The 27,982-nt window shown below is 39.6% G+C and overlaps 1 pseudogene across 1 annotated transcript in view; it reads left to right on the top strand.

The window, feature by feature from the left end:
* LOC149218475 (uncharacterized) overlaps window positions 1-27,982 on the top strand; it is a 374,924-nt pseudogene that overhangs the window by 10,184 nt on the left and 336,758 nt on the right. Inside the window, exon 2 of the transcript XR_016249178.1 lies at window positions 26,379-26,504. The product of XR_016249178.1 is annotated as an uncharacterized LOC149218475 (transcript). The remainder of the gene's footprint in view (window positions 1-26,378; window positions 26,505-27,982) is intronic.

The following is a 27,982-nucleotide window of genomic DNA, read 5'->3' as shown; positions in this document are numbered from 1 at the left end:
GGATATACTTGTAGTTTTGTAAGTGCTTTTTAATGCTATATTTCTAAAATAATGAATGTCTAATGCATGGAATTTTTATCTTATGGTTATTATTGTGCCCTAATACATGAAAAATTGTCCAAGGCCTAGATACTATTGGAAAATTTTGCATGTGTTACTCATAAGATGATGAATGAACAAATGTTCCTAGAGGATAATTTGCATCCTTGAAACCTTCTCCAAATAGGTCAAAGATCAACCAAGTCAACAAGGGTCAAATTCCCTTCAACCTGCTTCAAGTCTCAACTTCGGCCCCTAGCTTAGATTTTCAATCTCGTTGTGCAACTCTCGACCCTATAATAGCTGTAGAAACCCTACCACATATGTGGGTAGAAGAGATCAAATATAGGTCTCCTTCCTTTGCTTTAGCTTGCTCCTTTTCCTCCAGACTTTTGGCTTCAAATCTTGATCTTCTTGCAAAGTTTCAGACCTGCAATTAGGTTTGCAATTTCGGCCTTGCAGCAACAACAAAAATCCTAGATATTTCGCATGTGTGAGAAAAAGATAGTCACAAAGATTAGATTTTGGTTTCTCCTTGAGATGCTTTCTTCTTCTAGGTCTTTGTTCCTTGTTGTCTTCCTTTTCTTGCTTGAGATCGAATTGCAGAAGTGTGTCTCAAATGAGGTCAAGTTCTCATGAGGTTAAATAGCCTCAAAGTGGGCTGACTTCTTTTGGCAAGGCTGACTTGTGCTTGGAAGCTCATATGGACCTTCTAGACTTAAAATAATATCTTTTACCTGTTACAACTGTTGATTTGGGGTAGCATCAGATGTGCTCTAGCTACGAAAATTGGTGGAGAGGCTAAAACACATGAGATCTCCAATACCCATAAATGGTTTGGGCATAATCTAACCAATTTGGGAGATATCAAAATAATTAATATTTTTAATGGAGTCCCTAAGTCTAAACTTAGGGAAAATAAAATATTAATGTGAATTAATATAAAACTGAGTTAGAATGGTCCAAAAGTCATGGATCAAGCCAGATCTAATCTTAGCCATTGATTAGGAACTTAATCTTGGCCGTTGAAATGTCAAAGAGAAAAGTATAAGAGGAGGCTTGAGGGTCACTTGGAGAACACATCGAGTTGATCAAGAATTTGATTTTCTGGGGTAGGCTTGCTGAGGAAATCGAAGGAGTGATCTGAGTTAAAGTTGAGGGGCAGTGAATGTAGTAGTAGAGAGGTAGAGATAGTATCAGGAGCATCAACGCAGAAGTCGGGAGAGGGTTGACGCAGAGCCAGCTAGAGGCCACACAGAAGTAGCCAGAGGCCATGCAGAGGCAGCCAGGAGCTGCGCAGAGCCTGAGGAGGGCCAGCGTGGGAGACACAGAGGCTCTAGAGGCTGACGCAGAGCCCAAAGAGGCTGACGCTGGGCCAAAGAGGCTGACACAGACCCTAGAGGTTGACGTTGGGAGATTTCGTGGGGCAGATTGGGGCTGATATCTGTCTTCGACTAAGAGGTACTACTGCCGAGGGCATTCTCTGTTGGGTAAGCCATTTCTGGCACCTAGATTGTATTCTGAAACTGCATAATAATAAAACCCTCAGATAGCTGCACCGGTTTTCCCGCATTGGGTTTTTTCGGGGACGTTAGTCCAAAAATAACGGTGTCACTTGTGTGCTTGTTTTTTCCTTCAGTTGATGATATATATGTGTTGAGACTGTACTTGTATTTATCTTCAGTATTTACATGGTAAATAACTTGTTAATTAACATAACAAGTAGGAAGAAATAAATCAAAAAGTACAGGAAGGATTTCTAACAGTTAGACTTAGAAATTCCAACAACAACTTGCCCAATAGGGTCTTATACAAGTGATAAAGACTCTCTTGACTCAAGAAAATTATTCTTTTGACTTGACAAACCCTAGAAGAATGAAGAACATGCTTGACTTAGTTGACCAATAAAATGGAGCATGAAACCCATGCTTAAAATAATGTTTTTTCTTTCTTCTTTTTCTTTTAACATAAGATATACATAATGACATAAGTACATTGACAATTATGAAGACCGAAACTAGTTACATTTTCCAACACAATCCTTTATCAATGTTGAAGGTAAAGTTGATTTGTTCCATAATGTCCTCAACATGTTCACCATATGTGGTTCTCTATAAGGATAAATGGTTTTCCATCTGATGTGGGTATGGTAGCATAAAATAAGTCCATATGCAAATGCCCACCAACAGTGGTCGACCATTTTCTTGATAAGAGCATACCCCAAGCATTAGGAACATCAATAACCACTATGTTTGTGAGAACAACTATATTAAGGTTAGCAACTAAAGCAACTTTAACATCTTTGATTAAACCATGGACACTTTTGAAATTGCACACTTTTGAAAGGTTCTTTTGAAATTACACGCTTCTCCTATAGGAGGACTTTCAGGGTTCTTGAAAACTTACTACAGGATCAAGAAGGATTTTTTTGGGAAGTTATTAAAATTGATCCAGAATAAGGGAGAGACAATCAAGATTCCAGGTCTCATACAACCATTAATATTTTTTTTTTCTCGATAAATGCTAAATCTATTAAGAGAAATCAATATGGTACAAACAAGAAAGGCAAAAGACCGTCAGACCGGAAATGATGGATACATCAACCTCGGTCCCGGAAGAGAGATACAATCACAAAGCTACAGGAAAGACAAAAGACCGACAGACCGGAAATGATAATATCATCAACCTCAGTCTCGGAAGAAAGAAACAAACTCTGCTACCCCTGAAGATTCGATAGCAGAAACTAACTGACAGGCTGTTACCCCAGCGGGACAGTGATTACACTACACTGTTTTTTCCCTTTCTTTTTGTTAACTTTTGTCCAGCCTTCAGGAGGAGGATGGGCAAGAATAACTTGGAGACTGGAGTTCTCTATCATTGGGGATTCCTTCTCTGAATCAGAGGAGGAAGTCTCATGGGGACGTTTCTGGGAATTTGCTGAGGCATGGGTGTGCACCATAATGTTCGTGGGCGGATCCATCGTCTGCGTCATCTGCTCTGGTTCTGACTTTTTTCCCTCCTTTTCCGTGCTTGGAACCTTTTCCATGCTAGGGGGGCTGGAGATTCTGGTTGGCGGCGGTGGGCAGGGAGCCCAGCGCTTGGGCTTAGCATGAGCAAAGAGGCCCTTTTTTGCTTTTGCTGACAGCGATGGGCAAGAGATATGTAGGTGCCCTGTTTGGTGACAATGACGGCATCTGAAGGCAGTGTTCTCGTACTCTATCAACTGGGTCCAGATAGTGTCCTTGAATTTGAGATTGATGTACTCTGGCAGTCCCTTACTTAAATCGATCTCCACACAAACTCTTGCGTATGTATAGAGACCCTGCCTCTCTCTCTCGTAGTCTCCCTTCCAGAAGCTACCCAGGGCATTGCCTATTTTCTTGTATACTTCTGTACGCCACAAGTGAACTGGGAGATTTGGGAGCCTGATCCATACCGGAGCCTTGGTGATGACTGCTGTAGCTGGGTCAAAGTCGGGAAACCATGGAGTGAGGAAGAGGCCAGCTGAACCCATGAACCAAGGGCCTTCATCTAGGGCATTGTAGCAATGTTCCAGGTCATCGAACAACACTATGAAATACCCTTTTGCGTAGAAATAAACCTTACAGCGATCAGTCCAGGTGTCTTTGATCCAGTCATAAAGATCCTGTGAGCGCGGCCAAAGCCCATTGAATCTGCAGATGATGGCTCTTTCAGCAAATTTCTGGGTTTCGTCTTCAAGATCCCGGTAAGATATATCAACTAAAGGGATCTCCTCCACTTTGTCAACCAAAAAGGGCTTGGGTGAAGACTGTGTTGGTGGCTCTGTCTTTTCAGTCTGCTTGCCATGGACTGCATCTTTGTACGAAAAAGCTTTAGCTGAGGAAGGCTCTCCCCCAGCTCCTCCTCTAAGACGAAGGGAAAGGATAATAGATGCATCTTTCTCAATGCCATAAAAGGAAATAGGAAAGAGATCCTCAAGATGTTTACCTTGGTAGAGAAGCCGTTGGTCTGCCAAAGGGATTCCCAATTTGATGTTCAATGCATGCTTGAGATTCCTCACTGGATCTGCTTGGCAAACCCATTGAAGCATAGTTTTTCCTGAAAGAAGCCTGATCTGAATCTGGAAGGCTGCGGATGATTCTGAAGGCCTTTTTCCCCAGCCAATCTGCGGAGTGGGGAGGCAGATGCCTTGGTTGAGATTCGATTCCGCCCTTGGTTTAGTGTGCAGGGGCGGCTTGCATCTGATTAGCGTCGTCCCTTCTTTTCTGGAAGCGCTGGTCCGAGGATAGGCTAAGGGAGCCGCGCAATTTTCCTTGTTCTGTGCTTCAGCAGTCGTATCCTGTATTTGTCTCAGGAGCAGGGGCCGCGTGCTACTGTTTGGTGCCGTCCCTTCCTTTCTGGAGGCCGAGATCAGAGGAACGGCAGAGGGATCTACGAGATATTCCTTATCCCTTGCTCCCACAATCTGAAGAGGGCGGAAAATGCATGCCACGGATGCAGAGGGACGGGTCCAGGCATTTCTTGAGATCTCTGCATTGCGGATTGCAGGCATTTTTTTTTGATCTGCGCCCTCATTATTCATAGCGAGGGTAACATGTGCTCCTGCCTCTTCAAGATAGACCCTGGATCTCTCCAAACCTTTCGCTGCCTGAGCGATCCGTGATCCAACTGCGCCGTAGGGCCTGGAGATAACAGTGCTGGGGCCCGAGCCAGTGTTCACTGCGAGATCATGATGCAGATCCGCTGCTAAGGCACAGCCCCTTGGTCCTTGCCCCGATCCTTCGAACTTCTTCACGCGCAGAGCGATCCAGGAGCCGGCGGCGGCCGAGGGCAAGGAGACGGCGGAGCTCATACAACCATTAATATTACCAAGTCAACATTGTGAAAATATTTCAATGGATTTTACTACAACTATACTCAAATCTAAAGGAAAGAATGTAATCATGGTTATAGTGGATTGACCGATAATGTATGCCCTTTTTTTGTATTTTTCATCTTTTCAAAGCAAGTATAGTAGTCACAACATTCATGGAAATGGTTCAAAAGCTACATGGAATTCCCAAGATTTTTGTAAGTGATAGAGATTCAATTTTCATTGGAAAATTTTGGATGACATTTTCTTGTTTGGGTACATAATTAGCTCATGACTCATCTTGCCATCCTTAATTCGATGGGCAAATTGATATTGTGAATAAATGTCTAGAGGATATCTTCATTGCTTTGCATTTGATAAACAAACACAATAGGTCAAGTGGTTACCCTTGGTAGAATGGTGGTACAACACATCTTTCCATTCTTCATAAAAAGTTTCCCCATTTATGGCACTTTAGGGATATCATCCTCCATCCATCACATCACCCTTGAAAGGGAATGCAAAGGTTCAAGCAGTGTTGGACCACATAGAGCACCAACAAGAAATTCTCAAACTATTAAAGGATAACTTGCTTATAACACGAAATAGGATGAAACAACAAGCGTATCAAGATTGTAGTGAATGGGAATTTGGAGCGGGGGATTGGGTATCTTTGTGTTAAGTTTAGGTATGTTCTATGCTAGAGCAATTTATTTCAATTTTCACAGTTAGCTCAATATCTTTTCCAGATTAGCAATCACATTAAATTGCAGATGGAACATAAATATAAATTGCAGAAGACAAGCCAAGACAAGAGGACACAAGATGTGGCGCTAGCCAGGGACAAACCCCAATGTGGGGAAACCCTTGATGAATTCTTCTTATATGTTCTTCAATAATTCAGTAGAGAGAGATAGTACATTTACAATTGAAGTCAACACTTCGACTTATCTAGGCGAGAGCATAGATCATCTCTAAGAAGATGATACATGAGATCAGTTGAAGACATGTTGCTTCAATTGATTCTCCAAGGTGACTCCTTCACCTATCATCGTGTTGCATCTCGTCATCATGCTGCACCATGCTGCACCCATCATCACAATGCTGGACCTTATGACTGCTGCACCTAATGCTGTACTGCTGTCCCATGTGTCATGATTGAACCATGTTGTCCATATTAGTTGTCCCATTGCTTGTTTGCTGTCCCTTGCATGCTTGCTATACCATTGCATGCTTGGTGTACTCGCTGCTAAGTACCATACAACTGTCCCAATGTTAGTTTGCTGTCCCTTGCATGCTGCTGTACCATTACCCACCGCTGCACAATGTCATGGCTGTCCCGTTGTGCTTTGCCATACCATAACAACACCATGAATTTGTTGCACTAAATACTAGTTGTCCCATGTTGTACCATTGTACCATTGCTGTCTCGTTGTGCACTATATGCCATTGACCATCGCTGTGACATCGCTGTACCATATGCTGCACCATGCTGCACCAAGTTGCCTTTGTTGTCCCATTGCTTATCATTGCAGCACCATGTAGCATTGTTGTCCGAATGCCGCACCATACTTCACCAAGTTGCCTTTGCTGTCCCATTGCTTATCATTGCTACACCATGTAGCATTGTTGTCTCACTGTTGCACCATACTTCACCAAGTTGCCTTTGCTGTCCCATTGCTTATCATTGCAGCACCATGTAGCGTTGCTGTCCCACTGTTGCACCATACTTTTTGTTGTCCATACTGCTGCACCATACATCTTGCTGTCATATACTATGCTGTCTATAATGTTACATCATTCATCATAAGACTTGGATCTATCATTCATGACTGTGATTCAATCCAAACGACAGATAGAGCATCCTTATTTAGAACATCATTAAGGATAGCTGAAGGTGTGGCTTCTTTATCTTAGCGTTTACGTGTGAGAGCATTCCTTCCATGATAGCAATGGTATTCCTTTCATGACTGCATATAGGATAAGGGCTTTTCCCTTAATGACAACAAGGGCATTCCATGTCTAGAGCACTTCTTCTAGGACAACGTTTAGGTGCCATCTCCATTAGGCAGCGTAGCAACTAGGTTTAGGGCATCTCTTCTCCTTAGACCTGCATCTATGGTTTTTGCCTTCATTTCCATGGCTGCATATTATTACTTCTTCATAGGGCAATGTTAGGGCTTCTCCATAGGGCAGCGTTAAGGCTTGCTGTTAGGCCTCCTTCACCGTGCTAGATCTCCCTTTCCTCCTGCGTCTAGGGCTTCTTCATTAGGGCAGCGTAGAGCCTAGGGAACTCCCTCTAGATTAGGGCAGCGTTATCCTTTAGGATCTCTCCTTCTACTAAAACCCAAAGACAAGTAGAGAGGAAGAGATCCCAAGTGTGTTGAAATGACTTGAAGGCCACCTCTATTTATACTAAAACGTTGAGCACAAGTGGGGTTTATTTAGTTGCTCACCGACCTTGACGAATTGTCCCATAACACAAATAAATTCATATCTCCATGAATACTTATCAGAATCGGATGATTTTTAGATCAATCCTACACCTCTCGATGAGAGGGATCCAAGAAAAATATTAGCTGCCATTAATAAGATGACCCACATGGAATTTGGCCCTAGTTGCCAATTTTAACACTCCCTCTCAACTAGGGAGAATTCCATTCGCTGATCCATATGTCCGATTGTACTATCTTTGCCATCAGTGCCTTGCACTGCTCTGCTGAACCATGAAGAAGAAGAATTGATCGAGAATGTCTCATACCATTCTCTACTGACCCGAAGTCAGTTCCATATGAAGAGAGCGTGTCATATCACTCTTACTGACCCAAAGTTAGTTTTGTTGATCCCAGATCAATATCACAAGAGAGTGTCTCAAACCACTCATACTGATCCCAGATCAGATTCATTGATCCCAGATCAATGGAGGTCATCCTAACATAGGGAGTACGATAGATACAATGTTGCGCCATCGATAGTACTACTATGGTCCCTAACCCCATTTCCCTGCTCATTGATTAGATGAGAGGTACTTCCTATGAGTCCCAGACTGCATGGGTAGGATGCCTCGACAAGAGAACTAATCATCCTGTCCCACAGGAGAGCTAATCATCTTGTCCCATAGGAGAACGAATCATCCTGTCCCAAAGTCGCCACGGGGTATCACAGGGGAAGGCTAAGCCATTTACCCTATACACAGCGCACCATTAAGGGAGGGTAAGTCGCCCTATGGTCGTGTGTTGCTTCAGTAAGTACCCCAAGCCCCCTTTAGAGCTCCCAGAGCTCAATGCATGCAAAATGCAAGACCCTTATAAGAAGGTCTCTCAACGACTTCCAGTCGTTCGGGAAAGTCACAGATTTGACCTTTCCTTGGGGCTTTGACAAAATGTCTGCGACATGTACATCAGTCTCAATGTGATGGAGCCTCCTTGCTCATCGACATACCATATCCCAGATAAGGTAGTATCTGATGTCTATCTGTTGGAGCAATCATCGAATACGAGATTCCTCAACAATCGAATCCCCCCTGGTTGTCACAGAGAATCACAGTGGTATTCATCATGTGTACAAAGTTCAAACAGCTCACTGAAGAGCTTCCACAACCAGGCAGCTTCACACGAGATCATACTCGTAGCTATGTATTCGGTCTCAGCAGTGCTTATAGCAATCGACTTCTGCCTCCTGCTCATCCATCATATCGAAGCAGAATCCAAAGAGAACCAGCACTGAGAAGTGCTTTAGTGATCCTCCACACTGCTTGCCCAATCAGCATTCAAATAATCATGCAACTTCATATTTCCGACATTGTATCTCAATCCATGAGAGATTGTGCGCCGAAGATATCTTAGAAGATTCTTGGCACCAATCCAGTGAGGCTCAACCAAATATGAGCTCACCATGCTAACTACAAAACATATATTCGGACGGAAGTTCACCAAGAACAGCAATGCAAATGAGTTTATGAAACTCAGAGGCATTTCCCAAATCTGGTCCGTCATCATCACCATATAACTTCTGAAAGTTACGATCCTCGAGGTAGTTGTTGGCTTGCAGTTTACCATTCCACATCCATAATCCAACTCCCTCTTACTTTTGCAAGTGAGAGGGTCTGCACCTGTCAGAAGTAGGTCGTCCTCAGAAGGTGCCGGTATGAGAGGTCTATCATCCAGAACTTTTAAACAATGGTTTGAATCGGCTTCACTTTCAGTGAATCTCAACTTCATCTGATAGCTATCAATCTTCTCATATCAAACCTGGGGTGGTTAGCTTCAACCCATAGAGGGCTTTCTGCGACTTGCATACATGAGATTCCTGATGAATCTCGAACCCCACGGGTTGTTCCAAACCTGTGGACCTGCTGCATGAGGGGAATGGTCCCCTTGTGAGATTTTCCTTCGGTACATCTCAGAGATGTACTTTCATGCTCCTTTTGAATTCAGGCATCCCTGCCATCATCTGACTCACAGATCTCTGGTGCTATGTGTCAACTGACATGGCCCCCAATGGACTTTCTGCAATTTGATACAAATTGCCAACCTTGAACCCACGAGTAAAAGCATCTTTGAAAATTCTATTTTCAAACACGTACCTTTCCATCGATGAATGCCACCCTGAAACCTTTGATTTCCATTGCCGAAATGGACACCAGGTTATTCTTGCGATTAGGTACATAAAAGAGATTCTGTAAATGAATCGAGTTACCCTCATTCAATTGAGGAGTAACATCCTACACCCTTTTCGGAATAGGTGGCATTGGCTCCAAGTATAATCCCACGATTGTTTCCATCTCTGCGAAATTCGAGAGAGCACCCTTCTATCCGATGAGGTGTCTTGAAGCACTGCAATCAATAAGCCAGATTCCCAAAGAATCTGAAGGAGAGGGCCAATACAAGATAACGCTTCTTTATCTTATCAGAAACAACATTTGGTTCTTCTTACCTGGGGTTCCTTGCTTTCATTGAAGAGTCCGTTGTATCCTTGATGACCTGCATTACCTCTCATTCCTCTGATCATTGAAGATGTCCTTGGAATGATTGTTATCATCATCAAGTGATGTGTCCTTACCAGTCAGACATTCCTTCGCATAATGGCCGAACTGCCTTTCCTTCCATCCTTAGATCCGGACTTCCAATAGAAGTGATCTTTAGGTAGGCCATCAGAAACTTCCGCTGCGCCATTCTGATAATTTTCTCTGCTTTGACTTCACCCTTGGTGAACTAGAAGAGGGATGAGGAATCCATTGATCCTTTTGTCCTTTCCCAATTGTCTTCGGTGATTGCTCTTTCACTCTTGCTTGGGCTTTGTCTTCACCTCAACTCTGATACCATGTTAAGTTTAGGTATGTTCTATGCTAGAGCAATTTATTTCAATTTTCACAGTTAGCTCAATATCTTTTCTAGATTAGCAATCACATCAGCATTAAAGTAAACTACAGATAGAACATAAATATAAATCGCAAAAGACAAGCCAAGACAAGAGGACACAAGATGTGGTGCTAGCCAGGGACAAACCCTAATGTGGGGAAACCCTTGATGAATTCTTCTTATATGTTCTTTAATAGTTCAACAGAGAGAGATAGTACATTTACAACTGAAGTCAACACTTCAACTTATCTAGATGAGAGCATAGGTCATCTCTAAGAAGATGATACATGAGATCAATTGAAGACATGGTGCTTCAACTGATTCTCCAAGGTGACTCCTTCACCTATCATCGTGCTGCATCTCGTCGTCATGCTGCACCTCACCATGCTGCACCCATCATCACAATGCTGGACCTTATGACTGCTGCACCTAATGCTGTACTGCTGTCCCACGTGTCATGATTGAACCATGTTGTCCATATTATCTATCCCATTGATTGTTTGTTGTCCCTTGCATGCTTGCTGTACCATTGCATGCTTGGTGTACTTGTTGCTAAGTACCATACAGCTGTCCCAATGTTAGTTTGCTGTCCCTTGCATATTGCTGTACCATTGTGCCACTGCTGCACAATGTCATGGCTGTCCCGTTGTGCTTTGCCATACCATAACAGCACCATGAATTTGTTGCACTAAATATTAGTTGTCCCATGTTGTACCATTGTACCATTGCTGTCCCGTTGTGCACTATATGCCATTGACCATTGCTATCCCGTTGTGCACTATATGCCATTGACCATTGCTGTCCCATTGCTGTACCATATGCTGCACCATACTGCACCAAGTTGCTTTTGCTGTCCCATTGCTTATCATTGCAGCACCATGTAGCATTGCTGTCCCACTGCTGCACCATACTTCACCAAGTTGCCTTTGCTATCCCATTGCTTATCATTGCAGCACCATGTAGCATTGCTGTCCCACTGCTGCACCATACTTCACCAAGTTGCTTTTGCTGTCCCATTGCTTATAATTGCAGCACTATGTAGCATTGCTGTCCCACTACTACACCATACTTCACCAAGTTGCCTTTGCTGTCCCATTGTTTATCATTGCAGCACCATGTAGCATTGCTGTCCCGCTGTTGCACCATGCTTCTTGCTGACCATACTGTTGCACCATTGCTGCACCATACATCTTGCTGTCATATACTGTGCTGTCTATAATGTTACAACATTCATCATAAGACTTGGATCTATCATTCACGACTGTGATTCAATCCAAACCGCAGATAGAGCATCCTTATTTAGAACAACATTAAGGATAGCTAAAGGTGTGGCTTCTTTATCTCAGCGTTTACATGTGAGAGCATTCCTTCCATGACAGCAATGGTATTCCTTTCATGACTGCGTATAGGATAAGGGCTTTTCCTTTCATGACAACAAGGGCATTCCATGTGTAGAGCACTTCTTCTAGGACAACGTTTAGGTGCCATCTCCATTAGGCAACGTAGCAACTAGGTTTAGGGCATCTCTTCTCCTTAGACCTGCGGCTAGGGTTTCTGCCTTCATTTCCATCGCTGCATATTATTACTTCTTCGTAGGGCAGCGTTAGGGCTTCTCCATAGGGCAGCGTTAGGGCTTCTCCATAGGGTAGCGTTAGGCCTCCTTCACTGTGCTAGATCTCCATTTCTTCCTGCGTTTAGGGCTTCTTCATTAGGGCAGCGTAGAGCCTAGGGAACTCCCTCTAGATTAGGGCATCGTTATCCCTTAGGATCTCTCCTCCTACTAAAACCCAAAGAAAAGTAGAGAGGAAGAGATCCCAAGTGTGTTGAAATGACTTGAAGGCCACCTCTATTTATACTAAAACATTGAGCACAAGTGGGGTTTATTTGGTTGCTAGCCGACCTTGACTAATTGTCCCATAACACAAATAAATTCATATCTCCATGAATACTTATTGAAATCGGATGATTTTTAGATCAATCCTACACCTCTCAATGAGAGGGATCCAAGAAAAAATCAGCTGCCATTGATAAGATGACCCACATGGAGTTTGGCCCTAGTTGCCAATTTTAACATTTTGAGACTACAACCATACAAACAGATGTCGCTCAAGCAACAAAAGAAGGACAACAAATTAGCACCCAAGTATTATGGTTCCTATAAGGTGTTATAGAGGATTAGAAGGATAACTTACAAATTGGAGTTGCCTCCATCTTCACTTGTACATCCAATCTTCCATCTTTCTTGGTTAAAGAAGGTAATTGGTGACAAGATCCTAGTCCAAACTATTTTACCATGCTTCTTGCTTAAAGAAAGTAATTGGTGACAAAATACCAGTTCAAACTATTTTACCAAAGATTAATGAAGAAGGGAATATCATACTAGAACTAGAAACAATCCTTGAAACAAGTGTTAAGCAATTGTGCTCGAGCAATTACTAAGTACCTCATCAAGTGGAAAAGGCGATATGGGAAGATGAATTATTCATGCAGAATGCAATAAGTCAACTGTTGAGGACAACACTTGTTTGAAGGGGAAGGGCATGTTAAGCATAAATCCCCATGTAAAGCCCTAGATAGTGAGTTATATTTTTATTGTCATATTAATGTTGTCAGCTAGACCCTTTAATTGCAATTATACCTTTTGTTTCTCTCTCTCTCTAGATGGATCATTCAGATTGGGTCAAATTTAGGACTAGATTATATTAATATAAAAAATAAGTTCCCCACTCCATAAGTTGTTGGATGAGCTTCATGTGCATATTTATTTATCTTGTCTTGATGTTAGGAAACAAATACCAAAATAACCTGAAAATATAAAGAGAAGAAGCTTGATGCCTTGACAAATAGACCCAATAATGAAAAATAAGCCTCTTCAAGGGGGCAACCTTCTTTTACATTAAAACAAATGTACAAGAATGACATAAGATGATTGTAATTTTAGATCTCCTCAGAATGTGTGTGTGTGTATATAAACCATGTCAACCAAAGGATCCACTGTAATAATGAAAAAGATTTCTCCAAATTTGATCAAATCTGTTGGAAGAGGAATAGATACAGTGATGCTTCAATCCTTTGTTCTGTTGAAGAATCAAGGGCAATGATGTATATTAGGATTCTCCTTGACTTGATAACAATTTGTGAAGCACTTTACAATTATCTTAGCTTGATCTTCTTCTTCTTATTAATGTGTGTGTTTCATCAAACAACTACCAAAAACATAAGGACAAGAACACAGATGTTGGCTCTCTGCCAGGGCAAAAACCTTTCTCTCTTAGAGAGGAAAACCCTTTGGTATGTTTCTCTTATTGAAGCTTCTTATTGATCAATGCCAAACCCTGGACCCTTGACTAGGATGTCCTCCAAGCACAAGTCAAATCCTTCCTCTATTTTGCACTTTGTTCCCGGCACATAGACTTCCTCCTTCCCACACTTTGCTCCCCAACACTTTGTCCTCCTTCTCTGCTGCTTGTCTAGAGATAGACCTTCCTCGAGTGAGCCTTCTAGAAGAGATGTTCTTCTTCTATCCTTTACTCAAGTAAACTCCTCCTTTTGTTGACCAAACAAGTTCCTTCTTGAGGTATGACTGTAATACTGTTCTGCTGCCCTAGTTTTTCCCACATGTGGAGGGTACCCTTAGAGAATTAGGGTCCTTTCACCCTGGTAGAGAGAGAGACTTCTTCGCTTGACTTGGGAGGCCTAGTAGGCGTAATATCTCACCCAAACAATGATGATTCTTGGACTGTTCTCTAGCTGCTATTATACTGCAGGTTTACCCTCTTTTTCTTCGCAAGTGTGACTGTTTCTAGCCCTAGAAACAGTCCTATATCTTTGCTTTACCTTCTCCTGTCTTCGCTGCACTTTGGAGACCCTTTAGACTTGTTTTCCCTTCACTTCTTCTCAGCTTCTATCCTCGCTGATTTCAGAGATGCTTGTTGGATGTTGAGAGGGAGTGGACAGCCTCTATATATAGAGGACTGTCCCTCCTTTAGGCCGACATTAGGCCGACATGATGTCTTTAGGCTGACTTGACTGTTTCTTCATTATTTTCATCGTTTAGCTTCTTTTGGAGGACATTGCTGCATGGAGAGGACTTGCACTTGGCTTGGAGGTATTCCTTTGACCTTATACAATTTTTATACATAGTGTAACATGCCCTCTAAGGGTCTTACATAAATACATTGACCTTTTGACTTCCTAGAAGCACTTAAACATGTGCTTGACCTACTTCAATGAGCAAGAAACTCATTGACAAATAATATAAAAATAATTTCTCTTTTCTTGAATAAATGCAAATGTCAAAATTACATTTATGAAGACTAGTTACACTTTCTTCAACATGTTGACATCGTAAATATCAATAGTAGAACGAGGACCATTCACGATATTGAAATCATTTTCTGGCCTGTGCTTTTTGGCAGCTATCTGGCATTGGGTATATTGGGATCTGGAAATATTCTATGATGGACACACACACACACACGTGTATATATATATATATATATTGAGAAGATCTAATTTATGTCATTCTTGTGCATTTGTTTTTTTGTAAAAGAAGGTTGCCCCCTTGAAGAGGCTTATCTTTCATTCTTGTGTCTATTTGTAATGGCGTCGAGTTTCTTCTCTTTATATTTAGAGGCTATTTTGGTATTTGTTTCCTAACACGAAGACAAGAAAAATAAATCTGTTCACGAAGCTCATCCAACAACTTATGGAATGAAGAACTTATTCTTTATATTGATATTATCATAGTCCTAAATTTGACCCAATCTGAAAGATACATCCTTTTTGTTGACCAAGATTATTGGTTGCAAAGAAGGCTGATCCACCTATTGCTGGGTTGGAAGCCTTGTGGTTCATCAAATACTCTAGAATGATTTTCAAGGACACTTTGTAACTCAAGTGCTACTGAACCAGGTTCTTCATTTGCATGAATAGCATAACACCTTACCATTATTATGCTCTCTTTATTCCTGAATAGTTGACCATTTGATGTGAGCTAACAACTTGTGTTGGAAGGGTATGAACCCATTGAGTTGGTAACACCTATATGTTGATTTGAACCTGATGAGGAGTTTATCTAGGTTCAAAGCAAAAGCACAGTGTTTGGACCTGTTGTTGCGCGGATTGACACGACAACGCTCAGACCGGGGGCTGTCACTCTGATCCCCGATACCTCCGTTTAAGCCTGTCTCCCGCGGCTAAGGGGGGTAGACCCTGCGAAATGATGAGACCAACTGTCGACCAGTTGGTTGGGAGACACGAGACACGATATGAAAAGCACTAGATGGATTTGATTAATTTAGTAGACCAGTGCCTTAAAAGATGATTACTTGTAAAAATATGGACCATGAACAACAATCATTTATCATTAAAAGCAAGATATCTGTTAAAACCACAAAGCCTTGTAATGACCAAACCTCAACAATGATATCCAGATTTTGATCAATGCTTTAAACAACAGCAAAATTAAGAATTATTAACCAGATATCAATTTCGCATCTTGGCTTGAAAATTTAGATCTCAGCATGAAAGATAATAAATCCCAAAAATCGCTGGATCTGACGAAGAGAATTTTCCAATTTTTTTTTTTTTTTTTTTTTATACTTTTTTTTTTTTTTTTTTATATAAAATTTAAATCTAAACAAAATAAAGTCCTAAAAAAAAACTCATTAAAAATATTTTTTATATTAAAACTAAAAAAAATCTAAACTATGAAAATTTAAAACTAAATCTAAAATCTAAAGAAATTTTTTATTTTTTATATTTTAAAACAAAAAATAAAACATAAAATTAAAATCTATAAAAAAAAACAAAACTCTAAACTAAACTAAAAATTAAAATCAAATCTAAGTTACATCTACGTTAATTTAAATTAAAAAACTAAAATTAAAACTTTAAAACAAACACAAAAAAAAAAAAAAGAATTACAAAATCTAACATGAACCTTTTTTATTTTTTATAAAACAACGAATCTAAAAATCTAAACGTATTAACTCATGACCTAAGAATGAAACTATAACTAAAAAAAAATGAAAACGTAACTAAAAACTACGCTTACCTGGGCTTAACCGTCGTTGATTTCAATCAAAATACAATTCATGAAAATCGTAACAGGCAATGAATATCTCAGGGAAACCCTAATCCGCACGCATAACTCACGCAAAGCTTCAGGCAGAAAGAGAAAACAACACAACAGTCTTACGCTGGCAAGATGGAAACGATACCTGACCCGAAGATTGAACCCTTTGCTACGCAGATGACCACAGAACGCGAAAATTCAATTTACGTGCTACCAATATATGCTGGGCTTTACGTTGAACTGCTTCAACTTGCTGGTGCGTAAAAAATTTACCTGAGCTGGTGGCCAAAACCCGTGGGACGCTCGACCATTCGTTATGATTTTGGAGCTGAGATCTTCTAGAGCGGAATATTTCATCTGATGATTACACGCTGCCTCTTTTTTGTTATTTGCCTTACGGATTTAATACCCTATACGCCTTGCTGTTAAATCTACCGGCCTGCGGTTTCAGACACCAGACAGCGGCGATTTAAAAAGAAAACGCGTGGGTAGTTCTGGAACCACCGATGTTATTCAAGTCGAAAAGTCTGCGGATTGATTCTGAGCGCTTCTGAATTGGACGATTCCGCTTTAGGCTGGACCTGCTACTTGGTGTTAAATGCTTCACGTCGAATGGTTCTCAAGTGACGGTTTTCTTCCTTGCGCATACACAGACCAGCCACACATATATATCGTTTATTTATTTATTTGATTTGCAGGTTCTGGCCTTCCTCTGCTGACAGCTTTAGCACAGAAGTTGCTCAGCCGGCACACTGATAAATACATCGCCCAGTAACGCTCAGTGTTGTAGCTGAAATCCAAAGAAATATAGCCACAGATTTTCCAGAAAAGTGTTTTTTTCCTTGTGGCGGCAGACAGAAGACAGATTGCATGCATTTGAAAACTACAAACCCCTGCCACTGAAAAGATAACCCTGTATCTGCAATGGACAAAATCACCCAAGAAATGATATACGCCTTAAACAAAAACTGAAAACCCTAATAAAAACTGAATAGAGCAAGAATTTGAAACCCTAGAACAGCTAATTAATTTAAAAAACCCGAAGACAGCGGATTAATTTACAGATTTGGCCCCTTAACAGCCAGATTCAGCAGTAAGCACGGAAAACATTTCAAAGAACAGAAATTTCAGATTGTCACTGTGAAGAACTTCAGAAAATCTCTCATGCAAACTTAAAAAAAAAAAAAAACCAAATGATAGACCCAGGATCAAATCCAACTGGGCTCAGCAAAAAATGCTTGCGGGAGTTGGCTGGTTCAGCCGAGAACTTCCCCAAACGCCCACAAATTTCCTTCAGAAAATGTTTTCTGCATAGCTCAAAACAACCGTCAATAAAGAGGGCAAAAATGCTGCTAGATCTCATACAGTAATGGAGATACCTGCCATTACTGCAGAAACCCTAACAGCACTTAAACCCCAGCAAGTGAACAAGATACCTGTGCTCACAATACTCTACAAAAAGCTATTATTAATGGCTGAAAATAACATATGCAGAAAATGAAATGATCTCACAGCATTCCAAGAGAGTAACACCAGCAAGATATGGACCCCAAAGTCTTCTTTTATTAACCAGAAACAGATTTACAATAGAGCTTCTTCAGTCTCAGACTCACAGATCCAATTCCATTGAAATGACTCCTAGCACCCTATTTAAAGGAAATGATCCCAGCGGCTAGTTCGAGTGATCCATGTAGAAATGATCTCGACCGTTGATGAGGATCAAGACATCTCTTGATCTCATCCGTCGATTTATTCACTTAAAATATTATTATTTTATTAGTTAGGGTTTTTGCTTTATTTTTTTAATTTTTTATTATTTTTTATTTATTTCATTTTTTTAATTTTTATTTATTTTATTATTTTGTTATTTTTATTCATTTTTTAATTCATTTTAAAATGGATTATCGAACTAAGCCTTCGGAAACATCACCTAGGACCTAGGACTTAGGACTCATGAGGGGATTTAAAACATTTTTCGACCCTCAGGACACATTACATCATGACTTTTACAATTTACATCTCAAGGGGACAAACCCACTTAATACAGACCCTCACAAATCACCCAGCTCTGCGACACAACGATAATCTAGCAGATCAACACACTAGGATTCTCCTAAAGTTCTAATGACAAAATCCATCCCGGCTTTGGGGTCAGATTTGAAGGAAAACTCTGCTGATCCATGGATCGGTGAGACGAAAAACCTTCCGGGACGTAGATTACCACTAGAAAGTTAGGTCCATCTAGGCAAATTACATAAACGACTCATATCTGCTAGGATTATTTACAATTCATATATGCAGACTGGGTTTACAATTAGATAGATCAAGCTGCTGATGACTGCTGGATGGCACGGACACGTTGATCAGGTGCTGCCCCTTTTTTGCAAGAAAAGGGTGGTGTACTGCATGGGTAGTTGACCGATAGTGGTCAACATCTGGCTCTACTTGGGGACACGTTGCTGCTTGCAGGAATGTGAGAATCTAGAATCTGCATCCATACAACACAAAAATAAGTAGCATCCATCCAAAAATCATCATATACATTAAGCACAAGAAAGATAAAAGCTCTTCATTTATTAACTATCTAAAGCAGAAATGAAAATGCGGAAAAACAAGGAGTAGGGTTAGAAATACGATACAAAAGATGCCCCATGGCATCAGATGTGTTCAATAAAGTGCATACTGAGCATTTGCCTGCTTTCAGGCAAATCTGTCGGCTGCTTGTCGGATGTGCCATGTCCAATTTTGCATATGGTAGGACTCTTTCCTATCCGAAAATCAAGCTGCTCGCGGCCGTCTGATGCGTCAAATCTTCTTCTTATTTTCTTTCTCTTGCGCTTTTTCTTTCTGGCAGGTTGAATTACTGATGATCTGGAACTTTCTGTTTCAAAACTATCAGATGAAGTATGCGTGATATGTCTTTCTTTAGCCCGCATCTGATCTTTATCATTCTTAAGTCTATCCGGATCACCTTCAATTAACCATCTTTCAATTGAATCAATAACCTCCTCATAATAAGATGGAGCTTGTTGCAACAAGTGAGAAGGCTCCTGATTTGTTGATGTTTCCAGGTTTTTCTTATCATCTGACCATTGTTGAAACTTTTGAACCTGTATTTTAATGGCATCCATCTGACTAGAGTGTTCAACCTTAATAGCACTGATTTGTCTGGCATGATGCTCTTCCATATCTTTTATTATTTTAACATTCTCTTCCTTTATGTCCCTCAAGCAATGCTGCATGGAGTTTATTTCTTCTTCATGATTTGCTTGCATGTCAGCCAACTGATTATTATGATTGAACGTCATGATAGTCATTTCCTCATCCATAGTTAATAACTTGTTTTGCATAGAATCAATTTCCCTATCATGATCAGCTTTCATGGTCACCATATTTTCCTCTAATCCTGACAGCTTGCTATGCATGATTCTAATTTCTGTTTCATAATTAGTTTTTATGGCCTCAATTTCTTTAGCATGCTGATTTTGCGTGACTTCAATCTCCCTATTACGTTTTTCCAGGTGGGTGCATAAAGTTTTCACATCATTGATATAATTAGTTTGATTGATTTCCATATTTCTTACCAACATCATTAGATCTCGTAAAATTTGTTTTTGCTCTTCCCTTTCATTGTCATTTGTCCCTGATTTTTCACTATCATGAGCTTGATCTGCAATATTTTCGGTGGATGACACATTCTGAGATGATGAATCGTCTTGGGATCTTTTAGTTGGACCTCTTATCAAATTACTTTCATTCTGTTGCACAATTTTAGAGGCAGAAGGCAAGCTGTTTGGACTATCATATCTATCTTTAAAAGCATTGAGAATGTCTTGTAAAGAAGTGAAAAAATCATTAGGAAAATTATTAAACCAATTCAAGGCATCACCCTCTAAAGAATGGACAAATAGATGCATCTTGAAATCTTCATGATTATATTGAGGAAATCTACAATATAAGATCATTACACAAGTAAACCTGTTTAAATGCTGTCCAACAGTGACCGAATCATCACCCAAGAACTTAAATAATTTACCAACGGCCTCTTTCGGAAGATCATGGAGATTATCAGTAAAATGACACGGTTTACATGAATAATCCATGATGAACAATAAGGGATCAAATGGATGATAGAAAGAGATTTCTGCTCAAGAAAATTGAGAGATGAAAGAAGTGGAGTCGCCACTTCAACAATGAATCTGATTCTAGGATCCAAAAAGTAATCAACAAACAGATGTGCGGGAGGCTTCTTGTCTGGGAAAAATAAGAAAGTGGAGTCGCCACCCAAACAAGAAACACACCGAAGATATGCTGATGATATGGCGAAAAATAAGGCAATAAAAGATCAAAATGATAACCTTAAAGGTCGAATCTGCCAGCTCAAATGAGAGATGAGAACGATGAGAAGATGAATGATTGATGAAACTCCAGGAACAGAAAAACGGCGCCAAAAAATGTTGGCGCTGTCGGCTCAAACGAATGATAGACAGATGAACGATGAATGATGAAAAGATGTTGAAACACCAAGGACAGAAAAACTCTATCCCCGGCAACGGCGCCAAAAAATGTTGTCGCGCGGATTGACACGACAACGCTCAGACCGGGGGCTGTCACTCTGATCCCCGATCCCTCCGTTTAAGCCTATCTCCCGCGGCTAAGGGGGGTAGACCCTGCGAAATGATGAGACCAACTGTCGACCAGTTGGTTGGGAGACACGAGACACGATATGAAAAGCACTAGATGGATTTGATTAATTTAGCAGACCAGTGCCTTAAAAGATGATTACTTGTAAAAATATGGACCATAAACAACAATCATTTATCATTAAAAGCAAGATATCTGTTAAAACCACAAAGCCTTGTAATGACCAAACCTCAACAATGATATCCAGATTTTGATCAATGCTTTAAACAACAGCAAAATTAAGAATTATTAACTAGATATCAATTTCGCATCTCGGCTTGAAAATTTAGATCTCAGCATGAAAGATGATAAATCCCGAAAATGGCTGGATCTGACGAAGAGAATTTTCCAATATATATATATATTTTTTTTTTATAATTTAAATCTAAACAAAATAAAGTCCTAAAAAAAAACTCATTAAAAATATTTTTTATTTTTTATATTAAAACTAAAAAAAAATCTAAACTATGAAAATTTAAAACTAAATCTAAAATCTAAAGAAATTTTTTATTTTTTTATATTTTAAAACAAAAAATAAAACATAAAATTAAAATCTATAAAAAAAAAAAAAAACTCTAAACTAAACTAAAAATTAAAATCAAATCTAAGTTACATCTACGTTAATTTAAATAAAAAAACTAAAATTAAAACTTTAAAACAAACACAAAAAAAAAGAAGAATTACAAAATCTAACATGAACCTTTTTTATTTTTTATAAAACAACGAATCTAAAAATCTAAACGTATTAACTCATGACCTAAGAATGAAACCATAACTAAAAAAAAATGAAAACGTAACTAAAAACTACGCTTACCTGGGCTTAACCGTCGTTGATTTCAATCAAAATACAATTCATGAAAATCGTAACAGGCAATGAATATCTCAGGAAACCCTAATCCGCACACATAACTCACGCAAAGCTTCAGGCAGAAAGGGAAAAGAACACAACAGTCTTACGTTGGCAAGATGGAAACGATACCTGACCCGAAGATTGAACCCTTTGCCACGCAGATGACCACAGAACGCGAAAATTCGATTTACGTGCTACCAATATATGCTGGGCTTTACGTTGAACTGCTTCAACTTGCTGGTGCGTAAAAAATTTACCTGCGCTGGTGGCCAAAACCCGTGGGACGCTCGACCATTCGTTATGATTTTGGAGCTGAGATCTTCTGGAGCGGAATATTTCATCTGATGATTACACGCTGCCTCTTTTTTGTTATTTGCCTTACGGCTTTAATACCCTATACGCCTTGCTGCTAAATCTACCGGCCTGCGGTTTCGGACACCAGACAGCGGCGATTTAAAAAGAAAACGCGTGGGTAGTTCTGGAACCACCGATGTTATTCAAGTCGAAAAGTCTGCGGATTGATTCTGAGCGCTTCTGAATTGGACGATTCCGCTTTAGGCTGGACCTGCTACTTGGTGTTAAATGCTTCACGTCGAATGGTTCTCAAGTGACGGTTTTCTTCCTTGCGCATACACAGACCAGCCACACATATATATCGTTTATTTATTTATTTGATTTGCAGGTTCTGGCCTTCCTCTGCTGATAGCTTTAGCACAGAAGTTGCTCAGCCGGCACACTGATAAATAGATCGCCCAGTAACGCTCAGTGTTGTAGCTGAAATCCAAAGAAATATAGCCACAGATTTTCCAGAAAAGTGTTTTTTCCTTGTGGCGGCAGACAGAAGACAGATTGCATGCATTTGAAAACTACAAACCCCTGCCACTGAAAAGATAACCCTGTATCTGCAATGGACAAAATCACCCAAGAAATGATATACGCCTTAAACAAAAACTGAAAACCCTAATAAAAACTGAATAGAGCAAGAATTTGAAACCCTAGAACAGCTAATTAATTTAAAAAACCCGAAGACAGCGGATTAGTTTACAGATTTGGCCCCTTAACAGCCAGATTCAGCAGTAAGCACGGAAAACATTTCAAAGAACAGAAATTTCAGATTGTCACTGTGAAGAACTTCAGAAAATCTCTCATGCAAACTTAAAAAAAAAATAAACCAAATGATAGAGCCAGGATCAAATCCAACTGGGCTCAGCAAAAAATGCTTGCGGGAGTTGGCTGGTTCAGCCGAGAACTTCCCCAAACGCCCACAAATTTCCTTCAGAAAATGTTTTCTGCATAGCTCAAAACAACCGTCAATAAAGAGGGCAAAAATGCTGCTAGATCTCATACAGTAATGGAGATACCTGCCATTACTGCAGAAACCCTAACAACACTCAAACCCCAGCAAGTGAACAAGATACCTGTGCTCACAATACTCTACAAAAAGCTATTATTAATGGCTGAAAATAACATATGCAGAAAATGAAATGATCTCACAGCATTCCAAGAGAGTAACACCAGCAAGATATGGACCCCAAAGTCTTCTTTTATTAACCAGAAACAGATTTACAATAGAGCTTCTTCAGTCTCAGACTCACAGATCCAATTCCATTGAAATGACTCCTAGCACCCTATTTAAAGGAAATGATCCCAACGGCTAGTTCGAGTGATCCATGTAGAAATGATCTCGACCGTTGATGAGGATCAAGACATCTCTTGATCTCATCCGTCGATTTATTCACTTAAAATATTATTATTTTATTAGTTAGGGTTTTTGCTTTATTTTTTTAATTTTTTATTATTTTTTATTTATTTCATTTTTTTAATTTTTATTTATTTTATTATTTTATTATTTTTATTCATTTTTTAATTTTTTAATTCATTTTAAAATGGATCATCGAACTAAGCCTTCGGAAACATCACCTAGGACCTAGGACTTAGGACTCATGAGGGGATTTAAAACATTTTTCGACCCTCAGGACACATTACATCATGACTTTTACAATTTACATCTCAAGGGGACAAACCCACTTAATACAGACCCTCACAAATCACCCAGCTCTGCGACACAACGATAATCTAGCAGATCAACACACTAGGATTCTCCTAAAGTTCTAATGACAAAATCCATCCCGGCTTTGGGGTCAGGTTTGAAGGAAAACTCTGCCGATCCATGGATCGGTGAGACGAAAAACCTTCCGGGACGTAGATTACCACTAGAAAGTTAGGTCCATCTAGGCAAATTACATAAACGACTCATATCTGCTAGGATTATTTACAATTCATATATGCAGACTGGGTTTACAATTAGATAGATCAAGCTGCTGATGACTGCTGGATGGCACGGACACGTTGATCAGGTGCTGCCCCTTTTTTGCAAGAAAAGGGTGGTGTACTGCATGGGTAGTTGACCGATAGTGGTCAACAGGACCATTGCTCTCTGAAGACCATATCAACTGCCCCCATGTATGTGGCATACATGTCTGCTGCTAGTTCATAATCTCCCATGATCAACTTGACATTGTGACACTTCCTGGCATAAACGTTTTCTTTAGTAGAAGTCATGACTTGGAAATTCTTGACAGGATAGAGGGAACAATTAAGCAGTCTTGCCAACTTTTTGTGGATAAAAGTATCGGTGCTTCTTGAGTCCATCAAAACAGTCAACATTTGCTTTCTAATTTAGCCCTTGATCTTTAGTGTATGTAAAACAGATACTCTAGACAAAGTAATATGCTTCTTATATCTTCTTGATGTGCATCTGAAAGGTCTTTTCAATCAGCTCCTCTTCTTTGTCTTCGTTGACACGGGTATCTGCAATTACGAACAACCTATTTTCTGTGCATTATGATCCTTAGACCACTTATTATCACACCTGTGGCACAACCCGCGTGCCTTTTTATCATCCATTCCTTGTGGGAGATCTTCCATATTGGCATGGATTTCTTACCCTGGTTTTCCCCAGTTTTTGTAGGATGGTTATTGGCATACCTCTGCCGGCTTCGGTTTTTTTCCTCAACATATCTTACATTTTGAATTGCATCTTGGATGCTACTGGGTTTGAACAATATGATCTCATGAAAAATATTCTCCTCAATTCCCCAGTGTACAATTCTGGTAACCTGTCTACTGATAAATCATCAATTTGGGTTGCCAGATTTTGGTGTTGGGTGGTGTAGTCCATCATTGTTCCTGTTTATTTGAGCTTGGAAAACTGGTTGAAATGGTCATTATACAAGGGAATATCATATTGGTTTAATAAATCTACCTTGAATTGTCTGTGTGTATATGTGAATGGGCTAGGATTCCTTGTGATCCATTGGTACCATTGGAAGAGGGTAGATTCCATGTGCAATGATGCAGTGGCGATTTTTTGTTTGTAGGAGTTTTGTGCAAAGTGGAATGCTGTTCTAGTTGACAAGTGTTGCTGTTTTTTTTTTGGGATTAATGCTGCACATGAAACCTGCCAGATATGGCCAACTTATAATCTTGGGCTCTATGCTTACCAAGGTTTGAGCATGTTGATTTCTGACTCATATGTGCATTTTCTCTTTTAACTATGTGGGTGACTATAAATTTCTCCAGTGCTAGTTTTGGAAACTGTAATGAAAGTATAAACCTTCCTTGTGTGTTGATGAGCTACTTTTAAATTTATTAATCATCACATTGGAGCTGATGCTATTTTGCATTATGCATCTTTGAAAGTGTAGTATACTTTGTTTAACAATGCAGAGGTGGGCATGTTACAGAGTCTTATTTTGTATACATGAAAATCTGCCAGTTTTATTTTCCTCTGCCTGGCAAAAGCCTAACAACTCCTGCAGTCACCCAGTCCCCTTAACTGCCCATTTTGGACTTTTGTATTGAGTTCATAAAGAGCAACAAAACTAAAACAAAATGCTAAGAGATCAATATAAATTAGAATATAGTTTAAAGAAATTGAGTTTGGAACTTGATCCACGGTATTCATTTGTAGTCGACGTACAGGACCCATCACCAGGATAGAATGGTTCTGATGTTATCCAAAATTCATTCTCCTTGAAAGTTTATAGAGTTTGCAGAAGAAAAAATAATACGAAATTTTACATGCTGATGTAATGGGAATATCTTCTGAATATTGCTGGTAATAGATCCCTTCTTTGTAATTCAGAGTTTAGTTCTTAATCTAGCAAGCTTTAACATTCTCTTCTGGCTCAAGGGTTGCAATTTAGAATATCATCATAAATAACTTGATGACGAGAAGGATCAGTTTAACTCTTAAAAGTGATCTTTGCAATGCCCAGCATTTTGTATAAAAACCAATTCTTGTCTGTCTTAGTATCTGCCAGTTTCAGAGAATATTTCATTGCTGTTTCAGCTACATGCAACTAAAATCAAGAAATTTTATAATTTATTAGTTTTATTGGTATTTATTAAATGTTTGTCCATTATAAATGAGTTCAGTATTTTAATTTAGTCATAACGTAGTTATTTTTAGGATCAATTTATGTGACGTCCCATGGAAGTGGTAAGCTCAATAGCATTGGTGTGCTGCAGATTGGAGTGAGACAGTGGCGATACTATGATTATGGTCCTAAAGAGGTACCCCCACTTGTTTGTCTTTCAGGCATGGCAGGAACTGTGGATGTGTTCTACAAACAGATTTTGTTTCTGTCAATGAAGGTATAGTCTTATTAATCAAGCATTGTTTAAATTTGGATTTAAATTTAAATTCAGATATTAATGTCCAGTAATGACCAAAGTCCACCATTGGAACTGCAAAAAATAGAATGATATAAGTGGCCATTGGGAGTGCTAAGAACATCTACATGAAAACTGGCAAGTATTAACAAGAGTGTATGCTGGAGTGACAAGCATCTCCAAGAAAATAAGCAGGAGAGCATGAGGTTAAAAGATGGTTTTATAAGACTTTAACGAGGCACAAAAAATCTTAGAAGAGTAAAGAGGCTAGGATCCAAAGAAGGGTTTGACTTGTGTTTGACTTGATCCTTTGCAAAGGGGATATGTCTAGTGGGTAACTAGATTCCTTTGCATGATGCTGATGTGGGATGCTTTCCATGTGGTTCTAGTATAGAACATGAGGTGGATGGATTCATCAACATAGCTGAGCTCATTCAATCCTTCCTTGGAATGGAGAAATTTTATTCAAAAAATGTACATCTGTGGAAGTCAAGGAAAATACCTCCCTGGCAAAGAGGGAGTGTTGAAATTTTGTAGTTGTTGTTGGTACTTAATTCAACAAAGTCAATGAGAAATAAAATATTGTTTATGTTGGCCCCAACTTGACATTTGGATCTCCTCATTTGGCATCTCAGCAACTTGGATCTGTCCAAGAAGAAGACTTTGGTTCACATGTGCAAAGGAGGAGGACACTTGAAGTTGAGCAGCGTTGACTTGGCATTTTTTGGTTTGCTTTGAATTGACATCTTTGACTGGTTATTGGACCGAATCTTTGGGCAGAAATCTGGATGTTGACCGAACCTGTTTGTCCGCCTCTTTGATCCCAGTTGACTAGGAGGAGCAAAGGCTGAAATTTGGCCTGTTGACCAGATTTGACTAACTGAACAAAAGTCTGATTTTTCTCTCTCCTTTGACCAGGTTTGACTTGGAAATTGGTGTGTTCAGCTTGACTATGTTTTGATTGGAAAATTCAGATGTACATATGATTGAATTGGACAATTTCTCCTAAGAAAAGATTGCTGGGTTTTTTCCCTGGTTTGGGTTTTCCCAGGATAAATTTTTGTGTCTCTTGTGCATCATTGTATTGCTGTGATCTGTACCGCCCTACTGTATTTATGGTTGAAATTTTCTGAAGTGTAATTGCTTAATGATCGGGAATGTGCTAAAGTTATAATTGTATGATTGGAAGTAATTATCTGGCAGAGAATTGTGCTCGTCTTACTTGCACCTTAAAAATCAACATGCCCAACAAGGAGAATTAATATTTATCTCACACATCAACAAAGGATCAGTGAGAGATTCACCCTAGATGTCTCCCTCTAAGTGACATTGTTGCTGTTTAAATGGATTGATCTTGATAGCCCTGTAGTAGACTTGAACTAACATGAAATTGCCTTTGAAAAATATTTAGAATAGCCAGTAAAAGGAAACTTCAAATTTGACACCAAATCTTCTTGCAT

This window comes from Pinus tabuliformis, chromosome Q (genome assembly GCF_031772625.1).
Source record: "Pinus tabuliformis cultivar Carrire ecotype Pingquan chromosome Q, CPIR1, whole genome shotgun sequence".
Classification (NCBI taxonomy): Eukaryota; Viridiplantae; Streptophyta; class Pinopsida; order Pinales; family Pinaceae; genus Pinus; species Pinus tabuliformis.
The sequence above is the reverse complement of the archived record's forward strand: the minus strand, read 5'-3'. Positions and strand labels throughout refer to the sequence as shown.